At 39.4% G+C, this 15607-nt stretch overlaps 1 protein-coding gene across 1 annotated transcript in view; it reads left to right on the forward strand.

Moving 5' to 3' along the window:
* Window positions 1–15607, forward strand: part of INPP4B (inositol polyphosphate-4-phosphatase, type II, 105kDa) — a 702969-nt gene that overhangs the window by 213050 nt on the left and 474312 nt on the right. The window lies entirely within an intron of this gene.

The raw sequence follows: 15607 nt of genomic DNA on the forward strand, positions 1-15607 counted from the left end.
GAAGAGAAGAGAAGAGAAGAGAAGAGAAGAGAAGAGAAGAGAAGAGAAGAGAAGAGAAGAGAAGAGAAGAGAAGAGACGAGACTGACTTTCTAAATCTGGAACAAATTATTTGACTTCTGAGGTAGAGTGAAGTTGGTGCATATCAAAGCCCACTTCCAGGACCTGAAATTAAAGGGTGCTGGTGAATACTTCCACTCATAGCACATACACAGATATATAGACAAATTTGTTGCTGTTGTTATTGTTGTTAAGTGCCATTGAGTCATCGATGACTCTTAGCGAACGTATGAATGAAAACTTGAACACTTGTGTAACTTTCATCGTTTCACCAAGTTCATAGGGTTTCCAGAGGCAAACTATTTTGGAAGTATACAAATATACAGATAAGAAAAAAAGGATTGCTGACTTGAGAAGCAGGGAGTCATGAAGACCCTTTTCTTAATTGACTTTGTCCCATGGGGTGACTAAAGCTGAGTAAAGGGACCAACTGAATTAGAAAACAGGGAGAAATGTAGACTCCTGAGTTTGCAGCTAATGCTCAGTTGAATCAGATGTAGATGATTTGACCAAAACTCAACCAGATAAAGAGAAGATGATCCATGCTGTGAGTTAGAGTTGATTGCTGCAACCTGATGGCTTTCTCTGGACTGTACTTTCCTTGTAGGTGCAGATGCTTGAAGTTTCCAAACTGAATAGAAGATTATTCAGCAAAATGGACATGCTTGTCCCCTCAGAGAACTGGTTTAATGTTGTTATTGTTGTTGATGTCATGTGCCAAGGAGTCCAGTATGACTCACAGTGACCCTCTGACCAACAGACCTGAACTCTGCCCGATCCTATGCCATGTTGATTATCTCTGACTCAACAGATCCCATTGCTGAAGTTACTGTTTCAGTCCATCTCCTTAGGGGTCTTCCTGGCCTTTGCTGACCCTCCATCTTTCCAAGCATGATGCCCCTTTCTGTGAAATAGTCTTGCCTAGCTACATGTCCCAAGTATGAGAGACAAAGCTTCATGATCTTTGCCTCCAAGGAACACCTCTGCTATACTTTCTTCAAGACATATCTGTTCATTCTTTTGACATGTAGTATTCCTCTCCAGCACCATAATTCAAAGACATCAATTCTTCTGTCATCCTTATTCATTGTCCAGCTCTCTGATGTATAGCAGGCAATTGAAAAGACCATTGCCTAAATTAGGTGTACCTTTACTCTTCAAACTAACATCATTTCTCTTAAGTATTTTAGATAGATCTAGGACAGTGGACTTACCCAACTCAATGATTCTTGATTTCCTGACTGCTGGTAACAAGGGTCTTGATTGTTCATGAAGTAATTGACAACTTCACCACTTTATCCATCTATAATGATGTTGACTCTTGGTCCCGTGGTGCAGACTTTTCTTCCCCTTGATATTGAAATGTAATCCATACTGTCTACAGTAAGCATTTCATATTCTCCTAAATGAGGAGGTTGTGTCATCTGCATAATACAGGTTGTTAAGTCTTCCTCAGATCCTGATGGCACATTTCTCTTTATAGACTCCAACTTCACAAATTATTTGCTCTGTATATAGATAATAGGATTGAGAAAGGATACATCCCTGATACACACACTTCCTTGATTTTAAACCATGCAAAGTTCTCTTGCTCTGTTTGGACAACAGCTTCTTGATATTGGTATAGATTTCTCATGAGTACAATTAAGTGTTCTGTGATTTCCAGTTTTTTCAATGTTAGCCATAATTTTTTATGATTCACACCATCAAATGCCTTTGCATAGTCAAGAAAACACAAATAAGGGAGCTCTGGTGGCCTAGTGGCAAGAAGCTGAACTTCAATCCCAGAGGTGTGCAGTTTGAATCCACCAGTTGCTCTGTGGAAGAAGGAGGGACAATCTCCTGTACCCATCAGATCCGATTTGATGATACACACAGAAAACAATAAATGATTTTTTTAAAGGAAGAAAACACAAATAGATATTCTTCTGATACTCATTACTTGCAGCCATGATCCATCCTTCCATCTGGAAAGATATCTTTGGTGCCTTGATATCATTTAAATCCCACTTGAACTTTACACAGTTCCCTGACAAGGTACTATTTTAGTCACTTTTGGATAATCTTCAGCAATACTTTGCTTGCCTGTGATATTGTTTGATAATTTCAACATTCTGTTCTATCACCTTTCTTGGGAATGGGGAATATCGATCTCTTCCAGTCAGTTGCCAGGCAGCTGTCTTCTAAATTTCCTGGTATAGACTGGTGAGCACATCCAGGTGTACATCCATTATTTGAAACTTGGCAGTTAGTATTCAGTAGATTCCTCTGGCCTTATTTTTTGCCAATGCAACTCGAACTTCATTTTTCATTATCATTGGCTCTTGTTCCTATGGTGCAATTCCTGAACTTTTTCAGTGTCAGTTAATTCTTTATGGTACAGTGATTCTTCATATTTCTTCCATCTTCCTTTGATGCTTCCTGGATCATTCAAGATTTTGCCCATAGCAACTTTTAATGTTATAACTGAAGGCTTGAATTTTTCATTATAATGTTTTGCTTTGACTTCTCAAGCTGTCCTTTGAAATCTTCTGTTCAACTCTTAACCTTAGCATCTCTTCCCTTTGTTATGGCTTCTCAATGCTCTAATGAAAGTTTCAGGTTCTCTGACATTCATTTTAGTTTTTTTCCTTCTCTGTCTTTGTGATGACTTTGGGCTCTCTTCACGAATGATATCTTTGATATTCTCGCTCAGTGCCTCTAGTATTTGATAATTAGTGTTCAATGCCTCAAATCTGTTCTTTAGATGGTTCTTATATACAACTAGAATAGCCTCAAATTTGTATTTTGATTCCTGTGAACTAAGTTTTGCTTCCCCCTCCCTTCAGCTTCAATTTAAACTTGCACACAATACGAATGGACAAATCAGAAAATGGCTATCTAAAATGAGGATATTAAGGTATAAAGCATGAGGTAGCTGACTTACACATTTTCATGAATGTAGTAGTTACTAAGATGTTTGTAAGGGGGAAGTGCAATACACATGAAAATATAAAATGTAAATAAAATATTATATAAGACACAATGCACATACATGAAAAACAATATCCATGAATGATTGTATGCAAACCAATAAACATATGCAATGTTATCTCATATTTGATAGTAGTAGGTTTTACACAACTCAATATACTTCTTGTTGTTGTTAAGTGCCCTCGAGTCATAGGTAACTCATAGCAATCCTATGAATGAAAGACCTGGACACCTGTCTAACTTTCAACCTTTCTCCAGGTTCATTGGGTTTCCAGAGGCAAGCTATTACAAAAGTGGATTCCACTCCTGCTTCCAAGCTTGTTTTAATTGGGGAGCTCCACCAAACACTGTCCACCATGAGTAACCATTTTCTTATTTGACTAATCAGTGTCACAGCATTCAGCTTCACAGCAACCATGAGTTACCTCTGTACAGCAAGTGGACATACCAGGGTTATATGACCTAGAAGAATGTTTTGCCTTATGGCTGCAGAGTAGAGTCACCCACCTTTGCCTGGGGAGCATGACTTTACGTCCACTGGGCCAACTGATCTCTCTCCATGCTATTATTGTTGTTAAGTGCTGTCAAGTCGTAAGCTACTCATAGCAACCCTTTGGTGTGGGAGCTTATTTAGCAATTATTATTACACATTTTGACTCGGATGGTATAATTATCATTGCCTATAAGCAAGGATTTTTGCAAGGAGGGACCAGTCCTTGGAGAGGGACGCCATGCTTGGGAGGGTCAATGGACAGCAAAGGAAAGAAAAACTCTCTGAGAAATTGATTGGTTCAGTGACGGGGGTAATCAGGGTGGGTGTGTCAGAGACAGTGAGATTGGCACAGGACAGAGCAGGGTTTACGCTTCTTGTACATGGGGTCATTATGAGTCACAAGTGACTAGACAGCACATAACAACAACAGCATCAGCAAGGAATGCCTTGTTTTGTTAATTTCTTAGTCTGTGGGATGAATAGTGTTTATAATAATGCTAACTTATAATAAACTGGGATCTATGAAGAAGACTGTGTTACCAGGATTGGAGGAAGACTCATGAAGTACCTGAGTTGTGTAGATGACACTATCTTGCTTGCTGAAAATGAGTAGGCCTTAAAGCACTTGTTGCAGAAGATCAATAATAGAACCTTCAATATAGATTGTGTCTCAGCATCAAGAAAACAAAGATTCTTAGCACTGGACTGATGGACAACATCCTGTTAGATGGAGAAAGATTGGAATTGTTAATGATTTCATCTTACTTGGATCCACAATCAATATGTTTGATACCAGCAGTTAGAAAATTAGGAGACATATTACACTGGGAAAGTCTGCAGTCAGAGACCTCTCCAAATTATTGAGAAGCAATTTGTTAATTTGAAGACTAAGATGCATCTGATTCAGGATGTCTTTCCATTCACACGCTATGCGTATGAGAATTGGAGAATAAATAAGGACAGAAGAAATATTGATGCCTTTAAACTGTCAGAGAAGAGCACTAATTATCCCATGGACTGCCAAAAGAATAGACAAGTTATGTCTTGGAGAAAGTGTAGCCAGAGTGCTCCTTAGAGTCAAAGATGATAAACCTTCACTTTGCATATATTGAGTATATTGCTAAGAAAGGCTATTCCTTGGAAAGGGTTATCATGATTAGAAAGGCGAAGTGTTGACGAAAGAAAGGAAGACCCTCAAACTGGTGGATTGACACACTGACTACTACAGTGGACTCTAGTGTGTCAGAGATTTTGAGAATGGCACAGGATAGGATTCAGGATAGGGTTCAGAGAAGGCACAGGATAGGGATCAAATCTGTGGTTCGTAGGATCATTATGGGTCATATTCGACTGCACATAACAAAAAAAGCATAATAAGCACTGAATATCTGTTTGCTGCCATTAAAATTAGTTAGAATTTTATATTATCTTATTTGGATCAATCATGAATACCCTTGGCACTACTAGTCACAAAATCAGGAGACATTTCATTGGACAAATTTGTCAAGGACATCTCCAAAATGCAGTGATGTCAGTTTGAAGGCCAAGAGATGCCTGATTCAGACAGACCATGGTCTTCTCAGTCAATCACTATGCATCAGAGAGCTGGGCAATGAATAAGAATCAACAAAAGAAGAATTGAGGCCTTTTAGTATGGTACTGGCGAAGAGTACTGAATAACCCAGGGAATTCCAAAAGAATAAACAGAGGCATCTTGGAGAGAGTACAGCCAAAGTGCTCCTTGGATGCAAAATAGGTGAAGCTTCGTCTTTTCATACTTTGGGCGTGCAGCTAGGCTAAGCTGGTATTCCTTGGAAAGAACAATATGTTTGGGAAGTTGGAAGGTCAGCAAAGGAAAGAATGACCCCAAGCATATAAGTTGAAAAAGTAACTTACAAAAAAAAAGTAACTTGGGCTCTAATGTGTCAGAGATGATGAGGATGGCACGGGATGGGACAAGGTTCAGGTCGGCTATCCATAGAGTCACAATGAGTGACACTAGACCAAAAGACAACTGACAGCCACAATCTATAACTTTTTTCCCCATAATAATAAACTTCATCTAAAATATAAAAGAAATGTTACACTTAAATTATTCTGAAACAGACATATTCATCTAAATTTCAGTGTCTTAATAATGGAGAAGGTGAAACCAGACTGCTCCTGGGAGGCAAGGATTTTGAAGCTCTGTATGACATACTTTGTACATGTTGCAAGGAGGGATCAGTCCTTGGAGAAGGACAAAATGCTTGGGTTTGAGGGGAAACACAACAGAGGAAGACTCTGGGTAAGACTCAAGTGACTAGGGTAATGGGGTTAGTTGTGGCGGAGACAAGAGGTTGGCTTAGGATAGAGCAAGATTCAGAGCTGTTGTACATAGGGCCACTATGAGTTGCAAGCAACTCTGTAGTACATAACAACATTTTTGATCCTGTGTTAAGCAAAATTCCAAGATAGACTCCAAACCACCACCTTATCGTATACCTGCCATGGAAAATCCTCAGAGCTGAGAGCATAACAAAGTTGACCACAGTGATAGTTTAAGTAAAATGACACAATTAACCTTGAGGAAAGGAGGCTGCCTAGAGAAATCCTGACCTTCTACTAAGTCCTTTAAAGAGATTGAGCTCTTCCTGAAATCAGAAATTTGAGGTCCAAAATGCAATTTATGATGAGGTATTTTGTGATTGTATTTGGAGATAGAGGGGACCAAGGGGCAGGGTATTGGGGGTTTCTGGAACTAAGACTGGTAGCTGACTTAAAATCATCACAAAAATTAAAATCTCAGTCTCTGAGCCACAGGGGACTTAATTCCACCAATAACTTGAGCGAATTTAGAAACTTTTTTTCCCTAAGTAAGCTTTCAAGTGAGACAGTCATCTCAGTCTTGTGAGACTTGAAGATAGAGAACTTTATCTAATCAAGAAGTGTTCTTTTAACCAACTATGTTTGAGGGCATTTGTCACATAACAATGGAAAACTAATGACACTGAAACCATCTAATAGAGACTATGATACCTATTAGATAACTTTCTTTCATGTGTTCATAGAACAGCTCTGCAGTCGTGTAAACCCTCTGTTTTATATACTTCCTGCCATTGAAAGTAGAATCAATAAAGATAGGCATATTAGCCCTACTTCTGAAGATCTAACTTAGATTCAGCAAATCATAATTTACACACATACATTTTACTGTCCAAAATTAGTTACACGGTTACACCAATGCTCAGGAAAATGAAAAGACAATCTGGGATGAGACTTTTCCTGATAGAAAACTCTATATTGTGATGGGGAAGAGACATTTCTGTTCCAATCAAGTCTTCATGTATTTGAATGTTAAAGCAGTTGGGTATCTCATTCCAAATGGAACTAGGACATGTGATGGCTTGTGTCTTATATATTGACATAAATTGATAGTACATATTCTAATCTGAATACATAGAAAATGAGAATAGTATTTTAATTACCAAGATGAATGACCAATGTCCTCCCATTTGATTACTGTCTCTGAAAGCACACAGGAGGGTTAGCTGTGGGTCGGTTCTGAGTCAAAGGTATACAACAACAACAACAACAAGATGGCTATGTGTGAGTTGCACATACAGACACATTTAACTGGCTGTAGAAATAGTATAGAAAGAGTATCTCCTGTTCTGTCAACATTTTCTTTCAGAGTTCCTGCTAGACCTGACCAGGGAGGGGTGCTCCTGATTTATCTAAAAATGTGGAGAGGTATTGGAATGAGGCCCAGGGTCTGCAACCTCAAGAAGACTCAAAGTACCTTTTCGTTTACCTTTTCTAGTTCTAGATGAACATTTGAAGCTTTTGAGCTCTGATTCACTCTCGGCCACTTTTCTGTGAAAATGACAATCATCAATCTTCCCTCACCCTCAGGACCACAGTGCCCATCCCCTTTGCAGCAGTGCACATTTTTAAAAATTTTATTCTGATTTATTTACAAAGTTTGAATACGTTGTTTTTCACAAAACATTCTTCCCATTTCCTTCACCCCACCACCCATAGAATTGTACAACCCTATGCTTAACACCTAGGATCCTTAACACCCTCCTTGGATCCTCATACTCATTCTACAACAATGGTCTTATACAGTATTTGTCCTTGTGTGACTGGATTACTTCACTCAGCATAATGTTCTCCAGTCCCTCCCAAGTTAGGTAGTAGTTTACAAAATAATTGCTCCTGCGTGATGCGTAGTATTGCATTGTATAAATGTACCACAACTTCACCATTCATTCATTCATTTGTGGTTCGACATCTGGCCTGTCCAGTGTTGGTGAGGATGTGGTGAGATAGGAACACTGTTATGTTGATGGTGGAGTTGTACAATAGTACATCCACTCTGGAAGGCAGTTTGGTACTTCCTCAAAAAGTTGAACATAGAAATTCCATATGACCCAGCTATTCCATTTTTTTTAATATACCCCAAGAAGATGAGAACTGAGGCTCAAATGGAAACTTGTACACCAATGTTCATAGCAGTATTATTCACTATTGCAGTGCATGCTTTTTGAAGGACTTTTTCTCCATAGACTTGAACAATGATGTGAGCTATTCAGCTGGCACCGTGGTTGCTTAGCCCACCTGTTGCTTGGGAACAATCAAAGTTTGTGAAGTAGCGTAGTGTGTAGAGATCGAGAGACTATAGAGAGTGAATATAACTCACTGTATGCTACTTTTTGAAGATACATTTATTATGTAGAATTTTGTACTTATGAGTAATGGAGAAACAAATTTGTTTTGCACTATTATTACTACTCAAGCTGGAATATATAATTTTACACATCAGTCCTATTAATTAGTCTGCCTTGCTGTGTTTGCAATAATAAATGTCTAGACAAAAGAAACTGTAAGAACTCCGTGTGTTCAGGCAAATATTCTAACGTTCCAGAGAAGGGGATGCAGTGTGGTGAGCAGAAGAAGATGGAGTGTATAAAGAAAAGCAGGGACAAGAGCTAGTGATAAGACCGAGAAAGAAAAACAAATTCCTAAAGAAAACTGACAATTCTCAGGAGAGGTGACATTGCTGATGAATAGAAATATTCCAGTTGCTACCTCCTTGCTGTAGTTACAGTGACAGTTACCCTTCATCCTCTCCTCATCAAAAGATCTCCTCTATATCTGCTCAGAGCATATTTCTCAGCATCCCAGTCCTTGGAAGAGGTATCATGCTGACAAAGTATATAGGACCAGCGAAAGAGAGGAATTGACACAGGGACACTAACAATGGGCTTGAGCATGGCAGAGATTGAGAGGATGACACAGGACAGGACAGGTTTGGATCTATTGTTCATATGGTCACTGAATTGTAGTTGACCTGATGGCACTTAACAACAACCTGTTTCCTTCACTTTCTCTCCCTTGCTTCCTGTCTTTTCTTTCTTTCCTTCTTTCTTCCTTCCTTCCTTCCCACCTCACTCTTTCCCTCTCTCCATCATTATATTCCATTGTCTTTCTTTCTCTTCTTCCCTTTCCCCTTCAGTCCTTATCCTCATTTCTCTTTACCACTCTCTGTCCCTTCTTTCTTTTTGTGTCCAGTACTGATTTAAAGATTGAAAAGAATGTAATCCTCTCAACAATTTATGAACTTACTATTGCACACCACACGTTAATGTTAAGGAAGTTGGCTTAAAGAATTAGAACTCTATGAAGAAACTCAGGGGCAGAATCAGTATGAGTCACCGTGCTCACCCCGTGTCTCCTCTACCCCAGTGCCTCTGTCTTGAAGAAGGTGAAACCAAGTTTCAGCTTGGAGGCTAGGATTTTGAAGTGTCATCTCACATAATTTGGGCACATAGCCAGAAGGGACTGGTCCTTGGAGAAGGACATCAAGCTAGAGAGGAAGACCCTGGATGAGATGGATTGAAACAGTCACTAGGGCAATGGGAGTGAGTGTGTCAGAGTCGGTGAGACTGACTCAGAACAGGGCAGGTTTCAGAGTAGTTGTACATAGGGTCCCTATGAGTCTCTGGTAACTCGACAGCACATAACAACAACAACTACAGAGGGGGGTCTCTGATGACTTGGTACGGAATTCAATTGTCAGGTCAAAGGCAGGTGATTTGAAATCCACTCTCTGCCTTGAGAGAGAAAGATCGGCAGTCTCCTTCCATGTGATATACTACCTCTGGAATGGGTCAATTCAAACTCAAGTATACATAATTAACAGAATAAACCACATAATGCCCAGATTCTCTAACATAATACAGAAACCTTTTTAGTAAACAGCTTGATATATTCCCCCAACATTTTTAACTTCTGCTACTTCCATGGAGGCCCATGATAAATAGCATCATCAGAATGTTCATTCTTCCCTGAACAAAACCAGGCTTTCATAATTGCATAGCACACATTTCTCTATATTTCTCACGTAACACCCTGCTTTATCGTCTTGTTTGCCTAAAACTCGTACTTATCCTTTAAAACTCTTACCGTCTCTGTGAGGTAATGCTTATAGGCTGAATTATTTCTTTTTTATTTGTAACACTTCTGTTACAGCACTTTCTAAATTTTACTTGGTTACTCACCCATCTGTTACACTTACTCTAAAGTTTCAAAAGAAGGAAAAGAACCTTTATCCCTAGAAAGTTCAGTGTTTGCACCTAGTTTGCAATAAAGGCTACATTTTACATAAAAACATAAGTGGTGTGTGATTTATATGCAATGTCAGTAGTATTCAACTTAATGTGATTATTTCAGGACTATGCATACATCCTGATTTCAACATGTTTCATGTTGAAGCATGACTTTATAAAATTTAGAGTGGCTTTACAAAACTTTTGTTTTTCAGTTCATCCAAATTAGGAGTTCTACTAATTATCTTTACAGTATTTCTAGGTTTAGAAAAATGTGAAATTACATGTGCTTTTAACAAATTTTTCTCTTTATGTACAGTCAAATGCATTCTCTCTCACACACATATTCACACACGATTGATAAACCTTTGTATGAATATCTTTGTTGTTGTTGTTATGTGCCATCAAGTCGACTCTGACTCATAGTGACATTATGTACAACAGCCCTAAACCCTGCCCTATCTTGTGCCAATATTATCTCTAACACACCTATCCCCATTACCCAAGTCACTGAATCAATCCATCTCATTGAGGGTCTTTCTCTCTTGTGCTATCCCTCCACCATCCCAAGCATGTCGTCCCCCTCCAAGGACTGGTCTCTCCTTGCAACATGTCCAAAGTATGTTAGATGAAGCTTCAGGATACTTGCCTCAAAGGAGAGGCTTGGTCTCACCCTCTCCAGGATGAATCTCTTTGTTTTCTTAACAGTCCGTGGTACCCTCAGCACTCTTCTTCAACACAAAAGCTCAAAAGCATTAATACTCCTTCTATCCTCCCTGGTCATTGTCCTGCTCTCTGACGCATAACAAGTGATTGCAAAGACCATGGCCTATACTAGACGCACCTTAGTCTTCAAAGACACACCATTGCTCTTCAGTACATTAGAGAGGTCCCTAAGGGCAGACTTTCCCGTGGCAGTATGTCTTTTAATTTCCTGGCTACTGGTTGCCAAGAGTGTTGACTGGGGAGCCAAGCAAACTAAACTAACATTCTCAATCTCTTCACCATCCATCCTGATGCTGCCAATTGGTCCAGTGGTGAGACTCTGCTGTTAGGGACCTCTCCAAAGTACTGAAGAGCAATGGTGTCTCTCTGGAGACTAAGGTGCATCTGATACAGGCCATGGTCTTTGCTCTCAGGAGAATTGATTTCTTTGAGCTGTAGTGCTGGAGAAGAGTATTGAGGGCACTATGGACTGCTAGGAAAACAAACAGATTCATCCTGGAATGGGTTAAACTGGGCTGCTCCTTCTGAGGCTCCTTCTAACATACTTTGGTCATGTTGTAAAGCGAGACTGGTCCTTGGAGAAGGACATCATGCTTGGTAGGGTGGAGGGACAGCGCAGGAGGGGAAGACCCTCTATGAGGTGGATTGATTCAGTGACTGGGGTAATTGGGATGGGAGTGTCAGAGAACAGTGCTATTGGCATAGGACAGGGCAGAGTTTAGGGCTATTGTACATAGGGTCGCTATGAGTCGCAAGTGACTTGATGGCACATAACAACAACAATAACATACATAAAGTTGGTACACAAGAGAACCAACTTGATGGCATGTAACCAAACAGCAGTGTACAACACTGCGAAGACTGACCGCATATCTGACTCATTTTATTTATAAATTCAGGCATATTTCTTCAACAACCAGAGCTCCTTTAGAGTATGACTCTGTAAAGTTAACAAATATTAACCATTATGATTAGTGTTAGTCTTCTCTTGTGCTTTGTATTCCTTACATTGTGTTAATGCAATGTCATTAATGAGTATTTGAATAGTAGATTGTAAGGTGTTTTTATAAATGTAAAATGCCATATAGTCTTAGAACTAATAAGTAGAAAAATATACATAAGGGAACACTAGTAGCCTAGTGGGCTAAGAATTGTAGTGCAAGTGGATCATATCTATCAGTTGCTCTGTAGGAGGAAGATGGACAGTCTCCTCTTGTAGAATTTACAGTCTCTGGAAATCTGCTGTCAGGAATGGGGGTGTTGGGGGTGGGGTGTCAGCTATAAATAGATTCCAATTCAAAGACATATAACAACACACACACACACACACACACACACATTCATATTTAAATTTGCTGTACTGAGGTAACCGGGAGTGGCTATGATGCTGAACCTTGTGCCATTGGGGTGTCACATGCCATAATGGTAACCAATGGTGGATAGTGGTATTTGTTGTAGTTCCCAGTTTAAGACAGGTTTGGAAGCAGGAGTGGAATTCATTTCCTAAATGACGTGCCTTTGGAAATCTTATGAATGATTCAGGCCATAGTCTTCCCGATTATTAGCTATGCATATGAGACCTAGACAACAAATAAGGATGACAAAAAAAAAAGAAAAGAAAGACATCTTTGAGCTCTGGTGTTGGAGAAGAGCCCCGAACATCCTTTGGATGGCCAAGAGAGTGAACAGATCTGTCTGGGCGATAGTGCAGCCAGAGTGCTCTTTGGAGGCAAGAATGATGAGGCTTCTCCTCACATACTTTGGACACATTGCTAAGAGGTGCTATTCCTTGGAGAAGGACATGATGTTGGGAAAGGCAGAGGGTTGGCCAGGGAGAGGATAACCCTTAATGAGGTGGATTGAAACGATGACTGCTGCAATGGGCTCTTGTGTGTCAAGAAGTGTGAGGATAGCACAGGACAGGACTGGGTTCAGATCTTTGTTCTTAGGGTCTCAATGAGTCGTACTCGACTCAGCGGCACTTTACAACAACAACAACAACAACAGTATATATTTATGTATGTATATGCATATATATGTGTGTGTGTGTATATATATACACACACACATTTATGCATGTATATGTATGTGTGTGTATATACATATATATGTATATATATGTGTGTGTGTATATATATATATACATACACATACACATACACATACACACACATCCCCTTTATTCCACTTTTAATAATTTATGGACTACTCTTGCTTTGAAATTAATTAACAATTCTCTGATAAGGAGACAAATGATTCTGGACTGTTGAATCTTTATGTAGTTAGTTACCTAATCCTATTTATTTTGTGTTCTGGTGAACACTTTTGAGTCGTAATGACTGACAAATTGTGCAAGTGATAGTGCGAGATCTGTCATAAAGGAACAAGGAAAGTGTTAAACTGGAAGTTATAATGTGTAGAGTTTTTTAATTTTTTTTTTTTTTTACCACAACACGAGCCTTTTTCAAGGAAGTAGAAATGAGGTTTTAAAGATTAGCAGACCGTTAGAGTCTGTTTCAAGCATCTTGTCATATAAGGGGGGACTGTTAGCTCTTCCACTTGAGAGAACAGACCTAGTATAGTCAGGTATGTCATAAATTTGGGGATTTGAAGCCAGTGCAACAACTCCAATGGGGTTTTGTTAAAAATTTCCTTAGAATGTCGATCCATTTTGTGCTGCTGAGCTGGCATTCTTCCATCTTTTCTTTTAGTTCTCTATTCCCCGGTTAAACAAAGTGGGCTTAAATACTGTTTTGTTTTTCTTTTACTTATTTCTCTCATCTTCATTTCCAATTAAGACATAATTTAGGGATTTTTATGTCTTTTTCTCAGTTTTATTCTTTCTTAAATAAAAAAGAGAAATGTCATCTTCTTTTTTCCCTTTTGAAATAGATTTTCTTACATAGGGAACCATGGACTCAGGGTTGTTGTTGTTATGTGCCGTCGAGTCGTCGTTTCCGACTCATAGCGACCCTATGCACAACAGCCCTAAACCCTGCTCTATCCTGTGCCAACCGCACCGCCTCTGACACACCCATCCCGATTACCCCAGTCACTGAATCAATCCATCTCATAGAGGGTCTTCCCCTCCTGCGCTGTCCCTCCACCCTCCCAAGCATGATGTCCCTCTCCAAGGACCCGTCCCTCCTGGCAACATGTCCAAAGTATGTCAGATGAAACCCCAGAATCCTTGCCTCCAAGGAGTAGCTTGGTTTAATCCTCTCCAAGACATATCCGTTTGTTTTCCTGGCAGTCCAGGGTACATTCAGTACCCTTCTCCAGCACCACAGCTCAAAAGCATCCACTCTCCTTCTGTCCTCCCTAGTCATCGTCCAACTCTCTGATGCATAACAAGCGATTGCAAAGACCATGGCCTGTATCAGGTGCACCTTAGTCTCTATAGAGACACTGTTGCTCCTGAGTACCTTAGAGAGGTCCCTAATAGCAGACTTTCCCATCGCGATACCGATACGCTTTTTGATTTCCTGACTGCTGGTACCAAGAGTGTTGACTGTGGAGCCGAGCAAACTGAAGCTTTGAACACTCTCAATCTCTTCGTCATCCATCCTGACGCTGTCAATTGGACTCAGGGATTCTACATTAAAATCAGACTGTCTGAGGAAGAACACCAATTATTTGAAGAGGTTGCCTGGTGATGCTAATGTATTACTTGGATTGAAAAGCACTGCACAGTAGATTATGTATGCTTTTTTATTATATGCCATTGTTGGTTTGTGTTGTCAAGTTGGAACCTGCTTATAGATGACTCTCTAGCAGGTTTTCAGGAACAGTATATCACACGGGAAAAAATTACCCATCTTTCTCTCACAGAAAAGCTAATGGATTTGAACTATGTGCCTTTATTTTGTAGCTCAGCTTCCTTCCTTTTGGGCACCAGAGTTCCTTATTCATTATATACGAAATTGATATTTCACTTGAAATGCTTTCAAAACTTCTCCTAATATCTGGCTATTGGGTACTTTTCCCCCTTCCTTAATTGAGAAATATGGAGTTCTGGTACAGGGTCCTTAAAAAGTTGCACTCTGACTCAGTGGCCATACCTGTTAGAGGATTCAGATCCAACAGTTACTCCAAGGGATAAATATGGGAAATCTCCTCCTATGCAATTTATAGCCTCTAAATTCCAATTTCTGAGAGTCAGCTCTGAATGGTTTCTGACTGAACGGCAATGAGTGAATGAGTTGAGGACACTGAGAATTAATTTTAAAATTTAGAAGTCAAATTGACAATTCAGAAAATTTGCCCTCCGTGTCTTTGAGTAGAAATAATAGCCAATAAAGAATATGGCTTCAGATTTTTCATCAGGGAATGAATATTTATTGAACATACAGAGAAATATTTTTTTCTATATCAACTCCCATCTTTTACCTTGAGTGAAACATAAAGGCTGCTGTCTGAGGAAATTGAAAGGCGGTTTGCTTAACATCATTGTATGTTATCTTTTTTGGTGTCTTGTATGGGAAAATAGTTACTAACATCTAACTTATGAACAATTCCTTTATACCCTCTAAAGTTATATACATTTCTTCTCCCCTTGAAGAGATTGAATCAACCCCTATGCAACAAATCCTTTATCATAATCACAATCACTCTCACTTGCTGCACATACAGCTTTTAAATTATTGATGATTAATTGTTGTGACTTAAGAAAATAGCCTTTTTAGATAGGGAACGTTATTACTATTTTATAGTCCCAGAATGCTATCTGGATTCTAAATTAGTAAATTATTGGTTATATAACTA

This window comes from Elephantulus edwardii, unplaced genomic scaffold, assembly GCF_000299155.1.
Source record: "Elephantulus edwardii isolate Elephantulus edwardi_28Jun2011 unplaced genomic scaffold, EleEdw1.0 scaffold00053, whole genome shotgun sequence".
NCBI lineage: Eukaryota > Metazoa > Chordata > Mammalia > Macroscelidea > Macroscelididae > Elephantulus > Elephantulus edwardii.